The following is a 7,995-nucleotide window of genomic DNA, read 5'->3' on the forward strand; positions in this document are numbered from 1 at the left end:
GAAATGCCTTCGAACCATGATAGAGAGCACTCCAAGTCCATCAACAAATCCGATCTTCATCAGGATATAGTTTCCATAAATGGAACACTATCATCAACATTCATGGATTCAAAGCCAGTCACCAAGTCTTCCACTGGGATGGCCCATAGCTGACTTCTTGCTTTACTTCGGGTTGTCGGACCTACAAACAACAGGGTTTCCAGGTCAAGGTTAGGGCTGGGTTTCACAGTAAGGAATGAAGATCTTCAGCCGAAACACATGGTTTCGAATAACCTATCTCGTCAATAGGAGAAGGATGTGGGGTTGGCGTTGGCGAATAGATCATCATTGGCTCCATTGTGGAAGTAGGAGAACGTGCATGGGTATACTCCAGCAGGGTATGAGGGGGATTAACATGATGTATAATAATTTGCGAACCGAAAGGATGATCCATATTGCTCATCACTGAATAGCTCTAGTGCTACATACAACAGCAACAAATGATACATTAGCATCCAGAAAAGAGTGAAAATTGACTTGAAATAGGAAACCCAATTTCAGAAAACATCGCTTGAGGACATCATCACGATCACGTGGCAAGGGTCCATTATATAGAGAAATATCCATAGGAGCCGTGCCAATGAAAACCTTATTATAAAGCTCCTTAACCTGAGTAACCAACCCCTGATGTTTGGCCGGAAATAGCCACTGGGGGGATATTGTATTGAAGAGTTGAGGAAGAGCTGCTCACAGGCCTTTTGTAAAGCATACCTTACTAGTGTGACCTACCCGAATGCAGCAAGCACATATAATCGAGGGTTTGTGTTCATATGCAAACTGCACTTCCATGAATTCCGATTTGGAGATTTGGAAGAGTACTGAAGATACAAGATCTTGATTCAAAGGAAACCACACGAGCTGCAAGGGTGTATGGAGGGGCACCATCGCCTTTTGAGATCTCTAGTTCAAGAACAAAGCCCACCTTACTAAAGAGTTGAGCCAGCACTTCAGAATCAAAAAAGCGCCAATGGAGCTTTAAAATATGCACCCAAATCACCATATACTGAAACGATACCAGTGCCACAGCAGGAATAGAACAGTCCCACTGTTGAAAAATAACTAAATGCCCTTTGAAGTTCCATGGTTGAGAAAATAGGAGAATATGCATGGATTTGGTAGTGCGAAACATGATAGTGAAGTGATCATGGGCTCCTTTGACTTGATGATAGCCATCTATTTCAAAATGTTCCTCCTTGAGGGCTTGGGTGACAAAAGCTGAAAAGTCATAAGCTGTAATTACAATTCCATCTGGAACCCACCCCACCACAGTGAATTGAATTCTGCTGCGTAGGTCCTCTAGCTTTTCATCAAAAAGAATAACCTTAGCAAGAGGGCGCACAGGTAACTCTAGCTTGGCAAATTCTGTGGCTAAGCATTCAGAAGATGTGGACTTGTGAGAAGAAGAAGGATAGGAAGTGGAATACAAAGCCATACTTGGAACATAGTAACTAAAGAGGACATGAAAGAGCATTGAGGTTGCTTTAGGAAAAGAAACCACGCTCCTACAATCCGCATGAAGCAATGTTTTTGAGACCTATATCTGAAGATAAATAGCAAGAAGAGAGACGAACACATCTCTGCATAGCCAGCAGCAGATACCAGTTGTCGCTGCCGATGCACCACCTGCACAAACCTGATTTGATTTGCAGGTTGGATTGACAAGGAGAAGAACATGCATCATAACAGCAAGAAAATCAGTCACTTCACAGTATGGTGGTAACATGCAAACCAAAAACCCTAAATAGAAATGAAAAATCAAAGATAACAGTCCATTTTGAGATAGAATGCCACCACATGAAATAGCATTGAAACTTAGCCACTATAGGGTTTCAATAGTCAAACGGGAAGGAGTTGAAGTTGTCAATAAACATGCATGCATTCGTCCAGCCCAAATAGCAAAATAAATAAGCCATACTAGATGATGCCATAGATAAGGGCCACACATATGCAACGAATGGCGAGATAGTAACAACATGCTTCTGATTGCAGAACCATAGTGAGCATAGTAGAGCAGATCTTGTGTAAAACAACAGTGAATCCAGAATGAAAGACCCGAAGTGACAACTTCCAAGGGGTGAAATTCAGTAAGGAATAGTATCGCGCACCATCGATCTCCATCACCAACAAAAAAGCACTGTGTGGTATTGTCCTCCCATATTTTATGCAGTTTCCAAGTAAGAAAGAATAGAGCTTTGTATGCTTCTTGCATTTGCCACCCCACACTAAGTGCAGGGACAAGGTTCCTTGAAATACGAAAAATCCAAATTACACCCAACATTAGATATGATGAGTTTAGGTCGCATCTTTAGGATGAGTCATCGATGTGCTGTTGCCCAAATAAGACCAAGTAACCATGAAATGGAAGCCCTTGTATAGAAGTGATGGCCAATAGATCAGATGTCGAAGAAGAGAGAGATTGGCCCATATTGGTGAAGCCAAGTGGTGGCCTGAACAAATCGAGAGAGGATTAATGGATTCACTCCCTAGCGGTATAAGAAATTCATCGTCTTCACCTGCATGCAAGAAAATCAACTAGGAAAACCCTAGTTGTAGAGCTTCTCTCTCTTCTCTCTTCCACCCTAGTGTCTATAAAGTTGTTTCATTCTTCTCTTGCTTTAGTTTCCAAGTTATCTATGGATAACTTTTAAAGGTTTGACCATTAGTTTTTCAAATTTTAGTGGTCGACTGATTAAGATACCTTTTTGTCAAATTATTACAATGTCTTCTCACTCACCTAAGTGACCTAACCTCCCTCCCCCATCTTCTTCTTGTATTTATTTGGAATCTCTACTACCTCCACGAACAACCATCCTTCCCTTTCTAATGACCACCGTCCCCACCTTCTCCCCTTCCCCTACCAAAAATCAACCCTACAGGTTGATCCTATAGGTGTTGGTGATAGTTTTTTTTTTTTTTTTCGTGAAAATTTCTTAAGGGGTGTTGTTGCAGGGGAACGGTGGTGGGTACTTGAGTTATCAAGAATGAACACAATAGATCTGTAAATTATCTCTTGAGCAAATTGCATTGTCACCCCAAAATGCAGGCCTTAAAGCATTGACACCCCATTTTATGTTTAAAAAGCACATAGACCCCAAAATTGGATTTTCGTTGGATATATTTGTCAAATTTATCACTGAAAACAGTTAAATCACTGTTTATTTTAAAAATATCCCTCTAATAAACAATGTCAGAAAGGTTTTCAATGATAAATTTGACAAATATATCCAACGAAAATCCAATTTTGGGGTCTCTGTGTTTTTTTAACATAAAGTGGGGGGTGTCAGTGCTTTAAGGCTTCTATTTTGGGGTGTTAGTGCAACTTGCTCTTATCTTTTTATGCATAGCTCGAAGTATGTTGGTTATTTCAAGAACAGGAAAAGAATGGAGCAGATTGGAATTGGAGCCACAGAAAAACTAGCAACCCGAAATTCCTTAATTGCTCTTTTTTTGGAAAAGAGATAAGAACCTGAACGTTTGCACTTCCTCCTGTTTACAAAACCTTATGATTAACTTGAGCCCACCTCCAGAGTTTAAGAGAGCTCATGGGCTTTGGGAGTGGTGGAGACCAGACCTCAGATTGCAATGTATGCCATACCAATTTAGGGGATTATTGTGCTTTGTTAACGTTTTATTTTATTTTATTTTATTATTTTTTTTCTTTTGCAATGGGATGAAGGTTGGTATTCATATGGTCAACCTTTAAAATAGACCAACCAGGGTTGACGAGACCAGGCCGGAGGTCCAGGTCGGATCAAGGACAACCCAAGTCATATGACGTGTGCATTAAGTAATGCACACTGGTAGAACTCAAACTAACCTTCCCTCACTTTCTAGATAAAACTCCTAGTTGAATTAAGGAATTATGATCGATCATGAGTCCGATCAAAGTCCAGATTAGACTCAATTACTGCTATCCTCAAAATGCCCTAAATTAGACGATCAAGAAGTGCTCAGAGAAACACATCAACGAATCGTGTAGCTAAGTTAATTATCTAAAATTTATATAAGTCCACTACTTGGACATAATTAGGTACACACACTTCTAGTGTTCAACTTAGTATCGAGAGTTTTGCAACTTTTTCTACTTCTTAAGCTGTGGGCATTCACTAATTTAATCGCCGGAGGTGTTCTACAACCAACTTGGTCGAGCACTTGTTTTGCAGGTCAGATCACTTGCACTAACGAACAGGTTTTTGGAGCAACAGGTATGTCCCTTGTCTATTGAAATTTATTGTGGTGAACTGTTTGTTTTTCTTTCCTTTCTTCTCTATTGGCAACTTTTACCTCTTACAAACCTCTTCTAGCATCGGCTCTACTGCTCAATCATCCTTATTTTGTTGACTGAACTACTCCTTATGATTTACTCTGATTTGAGAGATTTTGTTGCTTTTTGTTGAACTAGTTCCTTATGATTTTTTTTTCACCACAAAAAAGTTCAACAAAAATTTGAAGAGCTTCCACCCGTCTTCTTCAAGAGATTCAATCCCCTAAAAATGATTCTTCTAACGATACGCTTTAAAGCATAGGTGCCTTATACCAAGCTGGTAGCAATAGAGTTATAAGGAGTCATCTAGAAATAGAGACATTTCTGAAGGCATCTCCACTCTCACCACACCCAACAACCTATGTAATGAGAGGGAAAGTGGGTGATCTCTGGTAGAGGGAAGGGGGAAAGTGGAAGTGGCGACCCCTAGCAGAGGAGGGGTGGTGGTTGTCAGCAATGCTGGAGTTTTCGGGAAGATATAGGAAGAAGATGGGTGAATGGAAACCTAGGGGTTTGGTAATTAAGTGAGTCGGAGGGCATTTTAGTAATTTGACAAACATAGGGGTATCTTAGTTAGTTGACTAGTAAAATTTGACAAAACTAACAGTCAAACCTTTGAAAGTTAACGGTGGGTAACTTGAAATTTTCAAAAAAGTGAAAAGTGGGCAGTTTGGAATTTTTCCCACAAGTGGGCAGTCAAGAATATAGCCCAACTTAAGTGGGCAATATGAAGAAACTCTATTATTTTTGCTTCATTAGAAACGTGTGGGTTCTTAAAATTAATTCTTTGGAGATTGTTGATCTTTCTTGTTCGGGTCAAAATCAATATGGGTGGGTGTAAGAGGTTTCTTTTGTTCTGCACCAAGCTCCTTAGTGGAAAGACTATCTTTCCATCATTTTCTTTCCTCCTTGAAGCGAGCATGAGTACTCGGTTTTTTATTTGACTAGCTAAGCAATGTTGCTAGTCGAGCATAAGAGGTCTGCTCAATCTCCTAGGACTCATTTCCAGAGGCTCCCTGATAGAGACAACCATTTTGGTTCCTAAGGTAAATCTCAACATTGGTCTTGGGAAAAGGGACCTAAATAACCTATAGGTAAAGGTAGGAAGAAAAGTACGACAAATGCCAACAAAAAAAAAGTATTCTAACAGTACAAAGGGTAAAATAAAAAGAAAGAGGATAGATTACTCACTATTTTCGCTTCAAAAGCAAGGAAGAAGGCCTTGAAGTTGAATTGCAAGGGGCAAAAAGAGCTTGACACCGTCTCTGCTTCAGGGTTCTTTCCCGCATGAAGGAAGAAGAAGAAGTGAGGAGGAAGCAAAAGAAATGGGTATTAATTATATACCTGTATGAGGTTCCTATCCAACACTTCAAGAAACTCCACATGGACGGTTTTGGGGAGGCATCTCTTCAGATACATCAGATACCTTTTTGGTGGCCTTGATGAAGTGCATCCAATGGCTCATAATTAGAGCCCTTTAAAATTTGAAACATCATTATGGCACAAACTGATAGTTGCACCACATGGCGCTCGTTAGTTCACACTCTCAACAGTCATATCCCCATCAATGTGCCACCTTTATTGTACGAGGCATTTCTCGAGCAGATAAACGACTATTCAGATTCCATCGACCATCCTTGCTTTGTTTGTGCAGGAACATGGTCTCCTCGACAAGATTTGTAGTTCTTGGGTCTGAGCATGAAAGATTTGTGACAAAGTGACTAGGGGACTAGTGATATGGTCAACCTCTAAAACAGACCAACCAGGGTCGACCGAAATAGAATAGGATAGCCATGTCTTGGTTGGATCAGGGACAACCCAAGTCATATGATGTGCACATTAAGTAATGCACACTGGTAGAACTCAAACTAACCTTCCCTCACATTCCAGATAAAACTCCTAGTTGAATTAGGGAGTTTGGATCAATCATAGAGTCCATATTGTACTTAATTACTACTATCCTTAAAACGCCCTAAACCAGATGATCAAGAACTACTCGAAGAAATAGATCGTGCAACTAAGTTAATTATTTAAAATCTATATAAGTCCACTACTTGGCCATAATTAGGTACTCACACTTTTAGTGTTCGACTTAGTATCGAAAGTTGTGCAACTTGTTCTACTTCTTCAGTTGTAGGCATTCACTAACTTGACCATCGAAGGCGTTCCTCTACCAACCTGGTCAAGCACGTGTTTTATAGGTCAAATTGCTTGCAATCGATGAACATGTTTTTTGAGCAACAATTTTTAACACTGTTTGTGGGAACCTGATCAAGAAGCCATGGTGTTATTTAGATTTGGAATACTACTAGGAAGTCATCTAAATGATCTTGATGCTCAGGATAATCAACAAAAGGGTGTGTCATGAGTTTGAGACCAGTTTTCTCCTCATAATAACCCACCTCCTAGCTCCTCCCATCAAAATAAATTCCTGACAATGGATCGATACAACGAGTTACAAAGGTAGATGAAGGAGATTAAAGATTTGTTTAGAGTCGATATCCATCAACAAGTGATACCACAAGGTCTGAGCAACAAAAAATCCTTCTCAATTGCCTCTTGATGGAAGGCACGGAGATTGGGAATCGAAGAAAGGTGATAGTCGAGCAACTTCGCCGGACTAGTCTCCATGCTCATCTCAAAGGAATTGGGCCAAGGGATAAGAAAAGGTTGGCAATCAAGTTTGACCATTATGCGGGGATCTAAGAGAAAATACATATAAAGGAATGAGTTCCACAGAACTCAATGAGGTCAACATAATCATACATCACGCAACAGTCGCACACATTTATATGCAATATAAGTATAATGAAATAATGTATTATAATGATGCAAATATGATCCTAGATTCTAACGGATGTAGTCTCTATGGTAGACACACATTAAGATAAAACATCTCATTTGGGCGATCTCATCACTCTCCCTCATGGCACTCAAGCCGTCTTTTGGGTTCTCTACAGCAATGGGGTTAGGTCACATAATATCATGTCTGGGGATTAGGTCACTACTGTTGCTTGTGTCTAAAGATGCTACGCAAGTGCACGTGTCGCAATCAAGTAGTAAATAATAAGTAGAGTATCGATCCCACAGAGAATTTTATCTTTAACTTTCACTGTAAAAGTAAAACTAATTTAAATAAGATTAACAAGATTGTTTTGTGATTGATGAACCAAATAAACAAATTATAGGTAATTAAACTAAAGAACCGAAATGGAGAATAAGCAATAGAAGGAACTTTAATGAATGAAATGAGTGTTGGAAATTAATTGCCCTTCCCCTGAACTTATAATGCAAATACTATAGCAATACTATAGCCCAAAGTATATCAAGAACTTGGAATGAAATGACATAATGGTATTTTCCAATACACATATGCATTAGCATCCTAATTCAAAATCTTCATATTCCTATGGAGAAATGAAATGAGAATGCAACTTATACCCAATCCCAATCATGGCAATGTGAGGTAAGTGAGTATTCCTACCCAACCTACTAATTAGCTAAATCCAAATAAAGATTAAGCTAACTCATACCATTCAGCAAGCATCTAGACTCAATTAATTTTCCAGTTAACTAAAATCACAACATTCATTCATGAAAGATCAGTCAATAAATGAAATTGATTAATAACTAACATGCTGAATTCATTGATAATAGATTGTACTGCAGTAAAACTAAAGAACACTTGATAA

This window comes from Hakea prostrata, chromosome 1 (assembly GCF_041222555.1).
Source record: "Hakea prostrata isolate BN-2017 chromosome 1, UWA_Hpros_2, whole genome shotgun sequence".
NCBI classification, from domain to species: domain Eukaryota; kingdom Viridiplantae; phylum Streptophyta; class Magnoliopsida; order Proteales; family Proteaceae; genus Hakea; species Hakea prostrata.